We start from the raw sequence: 18943 nt of genomic DNA on the forward strand, positions 1-18943 counted from the left end.
TAGCCTGCATCACTGCTTTAGACCAGAACCCTAGCCTGCATGACTTTAGACCAGGCCCCTAGCCTGCATGACTTTAGACCAGGCCCCTAGCCTGCATGACTTTAGACCAGGCCCCTAGCCTGCATGACTTTAGACCAGGCCCCTAGCCTGCATGACTTTAGACCAGGCCCCTAGCCTGCATGACTTTAGACCAGGCCCCTAGCCTGCATGACTTTAGACCAGACCCCTAGCATCATTACTTTAGACCAGGCCCCTAGCATCACTGCTTTAGACCAGGCCCCTAGCCTGCATTACTTTAGACCAGGCCCCTAGCATCACTACTTTAGACCAGGCCCCTAGCATCATTACTTTAGACCAGGCCCCTAGCATCATTACTTTAGACCAGGCCCCTAGCCTGCATGACTTTAGACCAGGCCCCTAGCATCATTACTTTAGACCAGGCCCCTAGCATCATTACTTTAGACCAGGCCCCTAGCCTGCATGACTTTAGACAAGGCCCCTAGCCTGCATGACTTTAGACCAGGCCCCTAGCCTGCATGAATTTAGACCAGGCCCCTAGCCTGCATGACTTTAGACCAGGCCCCTAGCCTACATGACTTTAGACCAGGCCCCTAGCCTGCATGACTTTAGACCAGGCCCCTAGCCTGCATGACTTTAGACCAGGCCCCTAGCCTGCATGACTTTAGACCAGGCCCCTAGCCTGCATGACTTTAGACCAGGCCCCTAGCCTGCATGACTTTAGACCAGGCCCCTAGCCTGCATGACTTTAGACCAGGCCCCTAGCCTGCATGACTTTAGACCAGACCCCTAGCATCATTACTTTAGACCAGGCCCCTAGCATCACTGCTTTAGACCAGGCCCCTAGCCTGCATTACTTTAGACCAGGCCCCTAGCATCACTACTTTAGACCAGGCCCCTAGCATCATTACTTTAGACCAGGCCCCTAGCATCATTACTTTAGACCAGGCCCCTAGCCTGCATGACTTTAGACCAGGCCCCTAGCCTGCATGACTTTAGACCAGGCCCCTAGCCTGCATGACTTTAGACAAGGCCCCTAGCCTGCATGACTTTAGACCAGGCCCCTAGCCTGCATGAATTTAGACCAGGCCCCTAGCCTGCATGACTTTAGACCAGGCCCCTAGCCTGCATGACTTTAGACCAGGCCCCTAGCCTGCATGACTTTAGACCAGGCCCCTAGCCTGCATGAATTTAGACCAGACCCCTAGCATCATTACTTTAGACCAGGCCCCTAGCATCACTGCTTTAGACCAGGCCCCTAGCCTGCATTACTTTAGACCAGGCCCCTAGCATCACTACTTTAGACCAAGCCCCTAGCCTGCATGACTTTAGAACAGGCCCCTAGCCTGCATGACTTTAGACCAGGCCCCTAGCATCATTACTTTAGACCAGGCCCCTAGCCTGCATGACTTTAGACCAGGCCCCTAGCCTGCATGACTTTAGACCAGGCCCCTAGCCTGCATGACTTTAGACCAGGCCCCTAGCCTGCATGACTTTAGACCAGACCCCTAGCATCATTACTTTAGACCAAGCCCCTAGCCTGCATGACTTTAGACCAGGCCCCTAGCCTGCATGACTTTAGACCAGGCCCCTAGCATCACTACTTTAGACCAAGCCCCTAGCCTGCATGACTTTAGACCAGGCCCCTAGCCTGCATGACTTTAGACCAGGCCCCTAGCATCATTACTTTAGACCAGGCCCCTAGCCTGCATTACTTTAGACCAGGCCCCTAGCCTGCATGACTTTAGACCAGGCCCCTAGCCTGCATGACTACTTTAGACCAGGCCCCTAGCATCACTGCTTTAGACCAGGCCCCTAGCCTGCATGACTTTAGACCAGGCCCCTAGCATCATTACTTTAGACCAGGCCCCTAGCCTGCATGACTTTAGACCAGGCCCCTAAATCAAATCAAATCAAATTTATTTATATAGCCCTTCGTACATCAGCTGATATCTCAAAGTGCTGTACAGAAACCCAGCCTAAAACCCCAAACAGCAAGCAATGCAGGTGTAGAAGCACGGTGGCTAGGAAAAACTCCCTAGAAAGGCCAAAACCTAGGAAGAAACCTAGAGAGGAACCAGGCTATGTGGGGTGGCCAGTCCTCTTCTGGCTGTGCCGGGTGGAGATTATAACAGAACATGGCCAAGATGTTCAAATGTTCATAAATGACCAGCATGGTCGAATAATAATAAGGCAGAACAGTTGAAACTGGAGCAGCAGCACGGCCAGGTGGACTGGGGACAGCAAGGAGTCATCATGTCAGGTAGTCCTGGGGCATGGTCCTAGGGCTCAGGTCCTCCGAGAGAGAGAAAGAAAGAGAGAAGGAGAGAATTAGAGAACGCACACTTAGATTCACACAAGACACCGAATAGCCTGCATTACTTTAGACCAGGCCCCTAGCCTGCATCATTACTTTAGACCAGACCCCTAGCCTGCATCACTACTTTAGACCAGGCCCCTAGCCTGCATTACTGCTTTAGACCAGGCCCCTAGCCTGCATCACTACTTTAGACCAGACCCCTAGCCTGCATCACTACTTTAGACCAGGCCCCTAGCCTGGATCACTGCTTTAGACCAGGCCCCTAGCCTGGATCACTACTTTAGACCAGGCCCCTAGCCTGCATCATTACTTTAGACCAGGCACCTAGCCTGCATCATTACTTTAGACCAGGCACCTAGCCTGCATCATTACTTTAGACCAGGCCCCTAGCCTGCATCACTACTTTAGACCAGACCCCTAGCCTGCATCACTACTTTAGACCAGGCCCCTAGCCTGGATCACTGCTTTAGACCAGGCCCCTAGCCTGGATCACTACTTTAGACCAGGCCCCTAGCCTGCATCATTACTTTAGACCAGGCACCTAGCCTGCATCATTACTTTAGACCAGGCACCTAGCCTGCATCACTGCTTTATACCAGGCCCCTAGCCTGCATTACTGCTTTAGACCAGGCCCCTAGCCTGCATTACTTTAGACCAGACCCCTAGCCTGCATCACTGCTTTAGACCAGGCCTCTAGCCTGCATCATTGCTTTAGACCAGGCCCCTAGCATCACTGCTTTAGACCAGGCCCCTAGCCTGCATTACTTTAGACCAGGCCCCTAGCATCACTACTTTACACCAAGCCCCTAGCCTGCATGACTTTAGACCAGGCCCCTAGCCTGCATGACTTTAGACCAGGCCCCTAGCCTGCATGACTACTTTAGACCAGGCCCCTAGCATCACTGCTTTAGACCAGGCCCCTAGCCTGCATGACTTTAGACCAGGCCCCTAGCATCAGGCCCCTAGCCTGCATTACTTTAGACCAGGCCCCTAGCCTGGATCACTACTTTAGACCAGGCCCCTAGCCTGCATCATTACTTTAGACCAGGCACCTAGCCTGCATCATTACTTTAGACCAGGCACCTAGCCTGCATCATTACTTTAGACCAGGCACCTAGCCTGCATCATTACTTTAGACCAGGCCCCTAGCCTGCATCACTGCTTTATACCAGGCCCCTAGCCTGCATTACTGCTTTAGACCAGGCCCCTAGCCTGCATTACTTTAGACCAGACCCCTAGCCTGCATCACTGCTTTAGACCAGGCCTCTAGCCTGCATCATTGCTTTAGACCAGGCCCCTAGCATCACTGCTTTAGACCAGGCCCCTAGCCTGCATTACTTTAGACCAGGCCCCTAGCATCACTACTTTACACCAAGCCCCTAGCCTGCATGACTTTAGACCAGGCCCCTAGCCTGCATTACTTTAGACCAGGCCCCTAGCCTGCATGACTTTAGACCAGGCCCCTAGCCTGCATGACTTTAGACCAGGCCCCTAGCCTGCATGACTTTAGACCAGGCCCCTAGCATCACTGCTTTAGACCAGGCCCCTAGCCTGCATGACTTTAGACCAGGCCCCTAGCATAATTACTTTAGACCAGGCCCCTAACCTGCATTACTTTAGACCAGGCCCCTAGCCTGCATGACTTTAGACCAGGCCCCTAGCCTGCATGACTTTAGACCAGGCCCCTAGCATCATTACTTTAGACCAGGCCCCTAGCCTGCATGACTTTAGACCAGGCCCCTAGCCTGCATGACTTTAGACCAGGCCCCTAGCCTGCATGACTTTAGACCAGGCCCCTAGCCTGCATGACTTTAGACCAGGCCCCTAGTCTGCATGACTTTAGACCAGGCCCCTAGCCTGCATCACTGCTTTAGACCAGGCCCCTAGCCTGCATCACTGCTTTAGACCAGGCCCCTTGCCTGCATCATTACTTTAGACCAGGCCCCTAGCCTGCATCATTACTTTAGACCAGGCCCCTAGCCTGGATCACTACTTTAGACCAGGCCCCTAGCCTGCATCACTACTTTAGACTAGGCCCCTAGCCTGGATCACTACTTTAGACCAGGCACCTAGCCTGGATCACTACTTTAGACCAGGCACCTAGCCTGCATCATTACTTTAGACCAGGCCCCTAGCCTGCATCACTACTTTAGACCAGGCCCCTAGCCTGCATCACTACTTTAGACCAGGCCCCTAGCCTGCATCACTACTTTAGACCAGGCCCCTAGCCTGCATCACTGCTTTAGACCAGGCCCCTAGCCTGCATTACTGCTTTAGACCAGGCCCCTAGCATCACTACTTTAGACCAGGCCCCTAGCATCACTGCTTTAGACCAGGCCCCTAGCCTGCATTACTTTAGACCAGGCCCCTAGCATCACTACTTTAGACCATGCCCCTAGCATCACTGCGTTAGACCAGGCCCCTAGCCTGCATGACTTCAGACCAGGCCCCTAGCCTGCATGACTTCAGACCAGGCCCCTAGCCTGCATGACTTTAGACCAGGCCCCTAGCCTGCATGACTTTAGACCAGGCCCCTAGCCTGCATGACTTTAGACCAGGCCCCTAGCCTGCATGACTTTAGACCAGGCCCCTAGTCTGCATGACTTCAGACCAGGCCCCTAGCCTGCATCATTGCTTTAGACCAGGCCCCTAGCCTGCATCATTGCTTTAGACCAGGCCCCTAGCCTGCATTACTTTAGACCAGGCCCCTAGCCTGCATTACTTTAGACCAGGCCCCTAGCATCATTACTTTAGACCAAGCCCCTAGCATCACTACTTTAGACCAGGCCCCTAGCCTGCATTACTTTAGACTAGGCCACTAGCCTGCATCACTGCTTTAGACCAGGCCCCTAGCCTGCATTACTGCTTTAGACCAGGCCCCTAGCCTGCATTACTTTAGACCAGGCCCCTAGCATCATTACTTTAGACCAGGCCCCTAGCCTGCATTACTTTAGACCAGGCCCCTAGCATCACTACTTTAGACCAGGCCCCTAGCCTGCATGACTTTAGACCAGGCCCCTAGCCTGCATTACTTTAGACCAGGCCCCTAGCCTGCATTACTTTAGACCAGGCCCCTAGCATCACTACTTTAGACCAGGCCCCTAGCATCACTGCTTTAGACCAGGCCCCTAGCCTGCATTACTTTAGACCAGGCCCCTAGCATCACTACTTTAGACCATGCCCCTAGCATCACTGCGTTAGACCAGGCCCCTAGCCTGCATTACTTTAGACCAGGCCCCTAGCATCACTACTTTAGATGTTTCACCATTTTATTGCAGCCCTGAACTAGCTCACCTGATTTACCTAGTCAAAGGATTGATGATTAGTTGACCATGTGTGATTGCCCTGGAATAGATCAAGTACATGGAATGGCTGGGTGTCCCAGAGGAGAGGTTTGGGAACCACTAGACTTGACACTATATGGAACTCATATTGTATTACAACTGTCCACCAGAGGGCAGAGAATGACACTTTTCTTTACAACAAATTAATTTGTGCTCGAGACAAAACAGACATGTTCACCCTGTAATTTAGGTATTTTCTATATCCACTCCAAAGGAAAACTACACTACTATTCTAGTGGTCTGTGTTCCATTAGTATGGGTGGGGAAGGAAACATTACTGAGACTACACATTGGTTATGTTCCCATGCTCAGACGTTGCTGACGCACGCCTGATCTTACAAGGCAGGGAAAAGTATTCTACGTATCAGCTTACCACATATATTATAGCAATTTGGTGCCCGACTGCAGTCGATGACGTGGCACTCAACCGTTCCATGCAAAGTCTGAGCAGGGGAACGCGACACTAATGCTGTGTCCAGTCTCATAGAAATGCAACAATCTCTGCACTCATTCTTATTCTCATACTCTGATCAAAAACTTTATAAGTGACATGATTTTTCTACACCTGCATTGCTTGCTGTTTAGGGTTTTAGGCTGGGTTTCTGTACAGCACTTTGAGATATCAGCTGATGTACGAAGGGCTATATACAGTGCCTTGCGAAAGTATTCGGCCCCCTTGAACTTTGCGACCTTTTGCCACATTTCAGGCTTCAAACATAAAGATATAAAACTGTATTTTTTTGTGAAGAATCAACAACAAGTGGGACACAATCATGAAGTGGAACAACATTTATTGGATATTTCAAACTTTTTTAACAAATCAAAAAATGAAAAATTGGGCGTGCAAAATTATTCAGCCCCTTTACTTTCAGTACAGCAAACTCTCTCCAGAAGTTCAGTGAGGATCTCTGAATGATCCAATGTTGACCTAAATGACTAATGATGATAAATACAATCCACCTGTGTGTAATCAAGTCTCCGTATAAATGCACCTGCACTGTGATAGTCTCAGAGGTCCGTTAAAAGCGCAGAGAGCATCATGAAGAACAAGGAACACACCAAGCAGGTCCGAGATACTGTTGTGAAGAAGTTTAAAGCCGGATTTGGATACAAAAAGATTTCCCAAGCTTTAAACATCCCAAGGAGCACTGTGCAAGCGATATTGAAATGGAAGGAGTATCAGACCACTGCAAATCTACCAAGACCTGGCCGTCCCTCTAAACTTTCAGCTCATACAAGGAGAAGACTGATCAGAGATGCAGCCAAGAGGCCCATGATCACTCTGGATGAACTGCAGAGATCTACAGCTGAGGTGGGAGACTCTGTCCATAGGACAACAATCAGTCGTATATTGCACAAATCTGGCCTTTATGGAAGAGTGGCAAGAAGAAAGCCATTTCTTAAAGATATCCATAAAAAGTGTCGTTTAAAGTTTGCCACAAGCCACCTGGGAGACACACCAAACATGTGGAAGAAGGTGCTCTGGTCAGATGAAACCAAAATGTAACTTTTTGGCAACAATGCAAAACGTTTTGTTTGCGTAAAAGCAACACAGCTGAACACACCATCCCCACTGTCAAACATGGTGGTGGCAGCATCATGGTTTGGGCCTGCTTTTCTTCAGCAGGGACAGGGAAGATGGTTAAAATTGATGGGAAGATGGATGGAGCCAAATACAGGACCATTCTGGAAGAAAACCTGCAAAAGACCTGAGACTGCAAAAGTCTGCAAAAGACCTGAGACTGGGACGGAGATTTGTCTTCCAACAAGACAATGATCCAGAACATAAAGCAAAGTCTACAATGGAATGGTTCAAAAATAAACATATCCAGGTGTTAGAATGGCCAAGTCAAAGTCCAGACCTGAATCCAATCGAGAATCTGTGGAAAGAACTGAAAACTGCTGTTCACAAATGCTCTCCATCCAACCTCACTGAGCTCGAGCTGTTTTGCAAGGAGGAATGGGAAAACAATTCAGTCTCTCGATGTGCAAAACTGATAGAGACATACCCCAAGCGACTTACAGCTGTAATCGCAGCAAAAGGTGGCGCTACAAAGTATTAACTTAAGGGGGCTGAATAATTATGCACGCCCAATTTTTCAGTTTTTGATTTGTTAAAAAAGTTTGAAATATCCAAGAAATGTCGTTCCACTTCATGATTGTGTCCCACTTGTTGTTGATTCTTCACAAAAAAATACAGTTTTATATGTTTATGTTTGAAGCCTGAAATGTGGCAAAAGGTCGCAAAGTTCAAGGGGGCCGAATACTTTCGCAAGGCACTGTAAATAAATTTGATTTGAGGAGCGCCGCTGCACAGCTATTTTCAGGTCTCTCCTGAGATGTTTGATTGGGTTCAAGTCCAGGCTCTGGCTGGGCCACTCAAGGACACACAGAGACTTGTCCCGAAGCCACTCCTGCGTTGTCTTGGCTGTGTACATAGGGTTGTTGTCCTGTTGGAAGGTGAACCTTCTGGAGCACGTTTTCATCAAGGATCTCTCTGTACTTTGCTCCGCTCAGCTTTCCCTCGATCCTGACTAGTCTCCCAGTCCCTGCCGCTGAGAAACATCCCCACAGCATGAGGCTGCCTCCAACATGCTTCACGGCCAGCTCTATGAAGTGTCTTGGTGGTTCCAAACTTCTTCCATTTAAGAATGATGGAGGCCACTGTGTTCTTGCTGCAGACATTTTTTTGGTACCCTTCCCCAGACCTGTGCCTCAACACAATCATGTCTCGGAGCTTTACGGACAATTCCTTCAAACTCATGACTTGGTTTTTGCTCTGACATGCACTGTCAACTGTGGGACCTTTATATAGACAGGTGTGTGCCTTTCCAAATCATGTCCAATCAATTGAATTTACCACAGGTGGACTTTCAAGTTGTAGAAACATCTCAAGGATGATCAATGGAAACAGGATGCACCTGAGCTCAATTTCGAGTCTCATAGCAAAGGGTCTGAATACTTACGTAAATAAGGTATTTCTGTTTTTTATACATTTTAATTCTAAACCTGTTTTCGCTTTGTCATTATGGGGTACTGTGTGTAGATTGATGGGGAAAAAACATTGATTTAATCCATTTTTGAATAAGGCTGTAACGTAACAAAATGTGGGAAGGGGTTTGAATACTTTCCGAATGCACTGTATCTAGAAGTGAGCGACATAAGACAAACTGATCTGGAAGGAATCAGAAAAGCCTTGACCTTGCAGCTGTCATTGTTCTTTGAAATGATTATTTGTGTGACTGAAAAATATTGCTGTCCTCAGCCACACAGTCGCAGGGCTTATAGAAGTTCTGATGATCCTCATGGGCAGGACATCTAGATCTTATGATGGTCATCAGACTGGGCAGGGCTTCTAGAAGATCTGATGGTCCTCATGGGCAGGGCTTCTAGATCTTATGGTGGTCATCAGACTGGGCAGGGCTTCTAGAAGATCTGATGGTCCTCATGGGCAGGGATTCTAGGTCTTATGATGGTCATCAGACTGGGCAGGGCTTTTAGAAGATCTGATGGTCCTCATGGGCAGGGATTCTAGATCTTATGATGGTCATCAGACTGGGCAGGGCTTCTAGAAGATCTGATCGTCCTCATGGGCAGGGCTTCTAGATCTTATGATGGACATCAGACTGGGCAGGGCTTCTAGAAGAGCTGATCGTCCTCATGGGCAGGGCTTCTAGATGTTATGATGGTCCTCATGGGCAGGGCTTCTAGATGTTATGATGGTCCTCATGGGCAGGGCTTCTAGATGTTAGGATGGTCCTCATGGACAGGGCTTCTAGATGTTATGATGGTCCTCATGGGCAGGGCTTCTAGATGTTATGATGGTCCTCATGGGCAGGACATCTAGATCTTATGATGGTCATCAGACTGGGCAGGGCTTCTAGAAGATCTGATGATCCTCATGGGCAGGGATTCTAGATCTTATGATGGTCATCAGACTGGGCAGGGCTTCTAGAAGATCTGATCGTCCTCATGGGCAGGGCTTATAGATCTTATGATGGACATCAGACTGGGCAGGGCTTCTAGAAGAGCTGATCGTCCTCATGGGCAGGGCTTCTAGATGTTATGATGGTCCTCATGGGCAGGGCTTCTAGATGTTATGATGGTCCTCATGGGCAGGGCTTCTAGATGTTAGGATGGTCCTCATGGGCAGGGCTTCTAGATGGTCCTCATGGGCAGGGCTTCTAGATGTCTTGATGGTCATCAGAATGGACAAGGCTTCTAAGCTCAGCAAAAAAAGTTACTGTCAACTGCGATGATCTTCAGCAAACTTAACGTGTAACTATTTGTATGAATGTAACAAGATTCAACAACTGAGACAAACTGAACAAGTTCCACAGACATGTGACTAACAGAAATTGAATAATGTGTCCCTGAACAAAGAGGGGGGTCAAAAACAAAAGTAACAGTCAGTATCTGGTGTGGCTACCAGCTGCGTTAAGTACTGCAGTGCTTCTCCTCCTCATGCAGATTTGCCTGTTCTTGCTGTGAGATGTTACCCCACTCTTCCACCAAGGCACCTGCAAGTTCCCGGAATTTCTGTGGGGAATGGCCCTAGCCCTCACCCTCCAATCCAACAGGTCCCAGATGTGCTCAATGGGATTGAGATCCGGTCTCTTCACTGGCCATGGCAGGACTGACGTTCCTGTCACACAGAACGAGCAGTATGGCTGGTGGCATTGTCATGCTGGAGGGTCATTTCAGGATGACCTGCAGGAAGTGTACCACGTGAGGGAGGTGGATGTCTTCCCTGTAACGTACAATGTTGAGAATGCCTGTAATGACAATCGATCCCACTCCAGAGTACAGGCCTCGGTGTAACGCTCATTCCTTTGACGATAAACGCAAATCCAACCATCACCCCTGGTGAGACAAAACTGCGACTTGTCAGTGAAGAGCACTTTTTGCCAGTCCTGTCTGGTCCAGCGACAGTGGGTTTGTGCCCATATGCGACGTTGTTGCCGGTGATATCTGGCAAGGACCTGCCTTACAACAGTCTCTCAGCCTATTGCGGAAAGTCTGAGCACTGATGGAGGGATTGTGTGTTCCTGGTGTAACTCGGGCAGTTGTTGTTGCCATCCTGTACCTGTCCCTCGGGTGTGATGTTAGGATGTACTGATCCTGTGCAGGTGTTGTTATACGTGGTCTGCCACTACGAGGACGATCAGCTGTCCGCCCTGTCTCCCTGTAGCACTGTCTTAGGCGTCTTACAGTACGGACATGGCAATTTATTGCCCTGGCCACATCTGCAGTCCTCATGCCTCCTTACAGCATGCCTAAGGCACATTCACGCAGATGAGCAGGGACCCTGGGCATCTTTCTTTTGGTGTTTTTCAGAATCAATAGAAAGACCTAGAAAGCAACGTTTCTTTTTTTGCTGAGTTTAATGTTATGATGGTCCTCATTATAGGGCGTCCATCCTAAAGTGTTGTATGTTTACTTCCTCGATTATTTTTTATTATAGTAGCATTTTCTAAATTAAAACTGATGCCCTGCAACTGAACATGGACATTTTATTGGACTCCTGTTTCCACATATCGAGGATGTTGCTAAGGTTGGTTGAAAATTCTCAATGCTACACCGAACAGTACCTATCATTTAACTTCCAGTAATGGACACCAACAATCTGTGGTTAAATCACACTAACTGGTGTAACAGTCTGTGGCTAAGATAACTGGTGATCAGCAGATGATGGGAGAGGTGGTCATGATGAAACTGCCATTCACAAAGGAACACACTAAGTTCACGGTATACTTGCACAGCTGTGGGAGGAGTGTTGTCATGATCAAACTGCTATTCAGCTCCTCATGAGTCATCTGCTTGAAATCCAGCATAATGTCTAATCCCTCGAGAGGAATACAGGTCTGCTACAATGACGCAGGCAAAGGAATTCTGTTTCAGTATCTAGAATCCACTCCAGGAAGAAGCCCAGGCACCACACAGTATTTTTTGGAAGACAAAAAATGATAAATTTACTCTGTACAGTTTGAAGGACACTTGAATTGTGCCAGCATAACATCAACAATAGGTTAGAATAGTTGAACATGCATACATGTACACAGCAATGAGAGTACATTTAGAACAATATCTAGCCTAATAGAAATAAATATGGCATGACCATCAACCTTTGCACAGTGACCACATTGTACAAATGTACCTAGGTAGGTAGACAGACATGGCCATAGCTAGATACTATCAGGCATGCTTAGGCAAATCGTTTTATAGTAAAAAAAAGTTTCAGTTTGAGATTTACAACAGTAAATTGTTGTATTATTGTTTGTCCTCACTGTTAGCTAGTAAACTTAGCTAGCTAGCTGTATAGCCAATAATTGTTATGTACAGTGCATTCAGAGAGTATTTAGAGCCCTTGACTTTTTCCACATTTTGTTACGTTACAGCCTTATTCTAAAATGGATCAGCGTGGCAGATGTGTTGTTACCTACCCTTACCACCTGGGGACGGCCCGTCAGGAAGTCCAGGATCCATTTGCAGAGGGAGGTGTTTAGTCCCAGGGTCCTTAGCTTAGTGATGAGCTTTGAGTGCACTATGGTGTTGAATGCTGAGCTGTAGTCGATGAATAGCATTCTCACGTAGGTGTTCCTTTAGACCAGGTGGGAAAGGGCAGTGTGGAGTGCAATAGAGATTGCATCATTTGTGGATCGGTTGGGGCAGTATGCAATTTGGAGTGGGTGTAGGGTTTCTGGGAGGATTATGTTGATGTGAGCCATTACCAGCCTTTCAAAGCACTTCATGGCTACTGACGTGAGTGCTACAGGGCGGTAGTCATTTAGTCAGGTTACCTTCGCTTTCTTGGGCACAGAGACAATGGTAGTCTCATGTAGGCATTACAGACTCGGTCAGGGAGAGGTTGAAACTGTAATTGAAGACACTTGCCAGTTTGTCCGCGCATGCTCCGATTACACATCCTGGTAATTCGTCTGGCCCAGCGGCATTGTGAGTGTTGACCTATTTAAAGGTCTTGCTCATATCGGCTACGGAGTGCGTGATCACACAGTCGTCCGGAACGCTGGTGCTCTCATGCATGCTTCAGTGTTGCTTGCCTCAAAGCGAGCATAAAAGGCATTTAGCCCATCTGGTAGGCTTGCGTCACTGGGCAACACGCGGATATTTAACAAAAGCTGGGCGACATTGCGTCTATCTCTCAGATTACTGCAGTAAGTGATTCACTAGAAAACTCTAACAATAACCAAGATATAACCATTAACCACATTTCAAAGTCATTATGATATAACCAATACAAGCCTAACCTTCGCATGCATCAAACATGCATGATTGTAACAGAAGAAACATGAATCGACTTATTTTCTAAATCCTCCATACAGCCTTCACCTGCTGGTGGATATCGGCCTTCACCTGCTGGTGGATATCGTGCTGGTGGATATCGGCCTTCACCTGCTGGTGGATATCGGCCTTCACCTGCTGGTGGATATCGGCCTTCACCTGCTGGTGGATATCGGCCTTCACCTGCTGGTGGTTATCACTCAACCTCTTCTTACGTGTCTGTAACACAGACCTGAGCTGGTTCTGCTTGGGGGAGTAGTGGAGGTGGTGGATACAGGAGGCCCAGACCAGCTTAGCTCTCCCCCATCCTACAAGCTCCATCTAAGGGTTCTATTTGGGGGAGTAGTGGAGGTGGTGGATACAGGAGGCCCAGACCAGCTTAGCTCTCCCCCATCCTACAAGCTCCATCTAAGGGTTCTATTTGGGGGAGTAGTGGAGGTGGTGGATACAGGAGGCCCAGACCAGCTTAGCTCTCCCCCATCCTCAGTGGTGGAAGAAGTACTAAACTGTCATACTTGATAAAAAGTAAAGATGCCTTTTAATAGAAAATGACTCAAGTAAAAGTCACCCAGTAAAATACTACTTGAGTAGAAGTGTAAAAGTATTTAATTTAAAAATACTTAAGTGTCAAAAGTAAAAGTTTAAATCATTTCAAATTCCTTATATTAAGCAAACCAGATGGCACAATTATTATGTATTTTTTTGCTGGATAGCCACGGGCACTCTCCAACACTCAGACATAATTTACAACCAAAGCATTTGTGTTTAGTGAGTCCTCCAGATCAGAGGAAGAAGGGAGGACCAGGGATGTTCTCTTGATAAGTGTGTGAATTGGACAATTTTCCTGTCAAAATGTAAATGTAATGTACTTTTGGGTGTCAGGGAAAATGTATGGAGTAAAAAGTACATTTTATTTCGAAATGTAGAGAAGTAATAGTTGCCAAAAATATAAATTAAAGTAAATTACAGATACCCCCAGAAAATACTTAAGGTATTACTTTACACCACTGCCCATCCTATAAATTCCATCTAGAGGGAGGAGGCTCATCTCGCCCCTCAAGCCCAGCCACCCCTGGTGCCCAGACCCAACCTGTCCAACACCTTCAGCACCACTCTGTCTCCCACCTTGTCCTCCTCGGCCCCCAGGACTTGAGAGTACCTGGCCGCTGAGCTGCTGCTCAACAAGAGCCCCAATGAGCTACCCCAGGGAGAAGACCCTAACAGGAGAGAGGTGAGACACATTGACTATCACTAACCCAGTAGAGGAGACACATTGACTATCACTAACTCAGTAGAGGTGAGACACATTGACTATCACTAACCCAGTAGAGGTGAGACACATTGGTAATGGTTGTAAATCGACAGCACTGGGCAGCATAACACATCTCTCTCTTGCTCTCCTTCCTCTCCATCTCTCTCTCCTCTCTCTTCCCTTAACTTCCCTCTGTCTCTCTCTCCATTGTCAGGACTGTTTCTCTCTCTCCGTTGTCAGGACTCTCTCTCTCTCTCTCTGTTGTCAGGACTGTCTCTCTCTCTCTCTCTCTCCGTTGTCAGGACTGTCTCGCTCTCTCTCCGTTGTCAGGACTGTGTCTCTCCGTTGTCAGGACTGTCTCTCTCCGTTGTCAGGACTGTCTCTCTCTGTTGTCAGGACTGTCTCTCTCCGTTGTCAGGACTGTCTCTCTCCGTTGTCAGGACTGTCTCTCTCCGTTGTCAGGACTGTCTCTCTCCGTTGTCAGGACTGTGTCTCTCCGTTGTCAGGACTGTCTCGCTCTCTCTCCGTTGTCAGGACTGTCTCGCTCCGTTGTCAAGACTGTCTCGCTCCGTTGTCAGGACTATCTCGGTCCGTTGTCAGGACTGTCTCGCTCCGTTGTCAGGACTGTCTCGCTCTGTTGTCAGGACTGTCTCTCTCTCTCGCTCACCCTCTCTCTCTCTCCATTGTCAGGACTGTCTCTCTCTCTCTCTCTCTCTCTCCATTGTCAGGACTCTCTCTCTCTCCATTGTCAGGACTCTCTCTCTCTCTCTCCATTGTCAGGACTCTCTCTCTCTCTCCATTGTCAGGACTCTCTCTCTCTCTCCATTGTCAGGACTCTCTCTCTCTCTCTCTCCATTGTCAGGACTCTCTCTCTCTCTCTCCGTTGTCAGGACTGTCTCTCTCTCTCTCTCTCCATTGTCAGGACTCTCTCTCTCTCTCTCCATTGTCAGGACTCTCTCTCTCTCTCTCTCCATTGTCAGGACTCTCTCTCTCTCTCTCCGTTGTCAGGACTGTCTCTCTCTCTCTCTCTCCATTGTCAGGACTCTCTCTCTCTCCCATTGTCAGGACTCTCTCTCTCTCTCTGTTGTCAGGACTGTCTCTCTCTCTCTCTCCATTGTCAGGACTCTCTCTCTCTCTCTCTCTCTCTCTCTCTGTTGTCAGGACTGTCTCTCTCTCTCTCCATTGTCAGGACTGTCTCTCTCTCTTTCTCTCTGTTGTCAGGACTGTCTCTCTCTCTCTCCGTTGTCAGGACTGTCTCTCTCTCTCTCCGTTGTCAGGACTGTCTCTCTCTCTCTCCATTGTCAGAACTGTCTCTCTCTCTCTCTCTCTCCATTGTCAGGACTGTCTCTCTCTCTCTCCATTGTCAGGACTGTCTCTCAATTCAATTCAAGGGCTTTATTGGCATGGGAAACATGTGTTAACATTGCCAAAGCAAGTGAGGTAGATAATATATAAAGTGAAATAAACAATACAAATTAACAGTAAACATTACACATACAGAAGTTTCAAAACAATAGACATTGCAAATGTCATATTATATACATATATATATATATATATATACAGTGTTCTAACAATGTACAAATGGTTAAAGGACACAAGATAAAATAAATAAGCATAAATATGGGTTGTATTTACAATGGTGTGTGTTCTTCACTGGTTGCCCTTTTCTCGTGGCAACAGATCACAAATCTTGCTGCTGTGATGGTACACTGTGGCATTTCACCCAGTAGATATGGGAGTTTATCAAAATTCGATTTGTTTTTGAATTCTTTGTGGATCTGTGTAATCTGAGGGAAATATGTCTCTCTAAAATGGGCATACATTGGGCAGGAGGTTAGGAAGTGCAGCTCAGTTTCCACCTCATTTTGTGGGCAGTGAGCACATAGCCTGTCTTCTCTTGAGAGCCATGTCTGCCTACGGCGGCCTTTCTCAATAGCAAGGCTATGCTCACTGAGTCTGTACATAGTCAAAGCTTTCCTTAATTTTGGGTCAGTCACAGTGGTCAGGTATTCTGCCGCTGTGTACTCTCTGTGTAGGGCCAAATAGCATTCTAGTTTGCTCTGTTTTTTTGTTAATTCTTTCCAATGTGTCAAGTAATTATCTTTTTGTTTTCTCATGATTTGGTTGGGTCTAATTGTGCTGTTGTCCTGGGGCTCTGTAGGGTGTGTTTGTGTTTGTGAACAGAGCCCCAGGACCAGCTTGCTTAGGGGACTCTTCTCCAGGTTCATCTCTCTGTAGGTGATGGCTTTGTTATGGAAGGTTTGTGAATCGCTTCCTTTTAGGTGGTTGTAGAATTTAACGGCTCCTTTCTGGATTTTGATAATTAGTGGGTATCGGCATAATTCTGCTCTGCATGCATTATTTGGATGCTACGTTGTACATGGAGGATATTTTTGCAGAATTCTGCGTGCAGAGTCTCAATTTGGTGTTTGTCCCATTTTGTGAAGTCTTGGTTGGTGAGCGGACCCCAGACCTCACAACCATAAAGGGCAATGGGCTCTATGACTGATTCAAGTATTTTTAGCCAAATCCTAATTGGTATGTTGAAATTTATGTTTCTTTTGATGGCATAGAATGCCCTTCTTGCCTTGTCTCTCAGATCGTTCACAGCTTTGTGGAAGTTACCTGTGGCGCTGATGTTTAGGCCAAGGTATGTATAGTTTTTTGTGTGCTCTAGGGCAACAGTGTCTAGATGGAATTTCTCCATTGTCAGGACTGTCTCTCTCTATCTCTCCATCGTCAGGACTGTCTCTCTCTCTCTCTCTCCATTGTCAGGACTGTCTCTCTCTCTCTCTCCATTGTCAGGACTGTCTCTCTCTCTCTCCATTGTCAGGACTGTCTCTCTCCGTTGTCAGGACTGTCTCTCTCTCTCTCTCCGTTGTCAGGACTGTCTCTCGCCGTTGTCAGGACTGTCTCTCTCCATTGTCAGGACTGTCTCTCTCTCTCTCTCTCTCCATTGTCAGGACTGTCTCTCTCTCTCTCTCTCTCCATTGTCAGGACTGTCTCTCTCTCCATTGTCAGGACTGTCTCTCTCTCTTTCTCTCCGTTGTCAGGACTGTCTCTCTCTCTTTCTCTCCGTTGTCAGGACTGTCTCTCTCTCTCTCTCCGTTGTCAGGACTGTCTCTCTCTCTCTCTCTCCGTTGTCAGGACTGTCTCGCTCTCTCTCTCTCCGTTGTCAGGACTGTCTCTCTCTCACTCCCTTGTCAGGACTGTCTCTCTCTCTCTCCCTTGTCAGGACTGTCTCTCTCTCCCTTGTCAGGACCGTCTCTCTCTCCCTTGTCAGGACCGTCTCTCTCTCCCTTGTCAGGACTGTCTCTCTCTCCCTTGTCAGGACTGTCTCTCTCTCTCTGTTGTCAGGACTGTCTCTCTCTCTCCGTTGTCAGGACTGTCTCTCTCTCTCTCTGTTGTCAGGACTGTCTCTCTCTCTCTCTCCGTTGTCAGGACTGTCTCTCTCTCTTTCTCTCCGTTGTCAGGACTGTCTATCTCTCTCTTTCTCTCCGTTGTCAGGACGGTCTCTCTCTATCTCTCCATCTCTCCATTGTCAGGACTGTCTCTCTCTCTCTCCATTGTCAGGACTGTCTCTCTCTCTCTCTCCATTGTCAGGACTGTCTCTCTCTCTCTCCATTGTCAGGACTGTCTCTCTCTCTCTCCATTGTCAGGACTGTCTCTCTCTCTCTCTCTCCATTGTCAGGACTGTCTCTCTCTCTTTCTCTCCGTTGTCAGGACTGTCTCTCTCTCTCTCCATTGTCAGGACTGTCTCTCTCTCTCTCTCTCCATTGTCAGGACTGTCTCTCTCTCTCTCTCTCTCTCTCTCCGTTGTCAGGACTGTCTCTCTCTCTCTCTCTCTCTCTCCGTTGTCAGGACTGTCTCTCTCTCTCTCTCTCTCCCTTGTCAGGACTGTCTCTCTCTCTCTCTCCCTTGTCAGGACTGTCTCTCTCTCTTTCTCTCTCCCTTGTCAGGACTGTCTCTCTCTCTCTCTCCCTTGTCAGGACTGTCTCTCTCTCTCTCTCTCTCCCTTGTCAGGACTGTCTCTCTCTCTCTCTCTCTCCGTTGTCAGGACTGTCTCTCTCTCTCTCTCCGTTGTCAGGACTGTCTCTCTATCTTTCTCTCCGTTGTCAGGACTGTCTCTTTCTCTCCGTTGTCAGGACTGTCTCTCTCTCTCTCTCTCCGTTGTCAGGACTGTCTCTCTTTCTCTCTCTGTTGTCAGGACTGTCTCTCTCTCTCTCTCCGTTGTCAGGACTTTCTCTCTCCGTTATCAGGACTGTCTCTCTCTATCTCTCCATTGTCAGGACTGTCTCTCTCTCTCCATTGTCAGGACTGTCTCTCTCTCTCCATTGTCAGGACTGTCTCTCTCTCTCTCTCTCCATTGTCAGGACTGTCTCTCTCTCTCTCTCCATTGTCAGGACTGTCTCTCTCTCTCTCCATTGTCAGGACTGTCTCTCTCTCTCTCCATTGTCAGGACTGGCTCTCTCTTTCTCTCTCTCTCTCTCTCTCCATTGTCAGGACTGTCTCTCTCTCCATTGTCAGGACTGTCTCTCTCTCTCTCTCCGTTGTCAGGACTGTCTCTCTCTGTTGTCAGGACTGTCTCTCTGATGTGGATCTGGAGAACCTGCTGGGTTGTTCTCGGGCTGGTTTCCAGCGACTGCCCAAGTGGCGGTAAAACGACCTGAAGAAGGCAGGGCTGTTTTGAGTGGGCGGAGTCAA

Source organism: Oncorhynchus mykiss, chromosome 11 (genome assembly GCF_013265735.2).
Source record: "Oncorhynchus mykiss isolate Arlee chromosome 11, USDA_OmykA_1.1, whole genome shotgun sequence".
Lineage (NCBI taxonomy): Eukaryota > Metazoa > Chordata > Actinopteri > Salmoniformes > Salmonidae > Oncorhynchus > Oncorhynchus mykiss.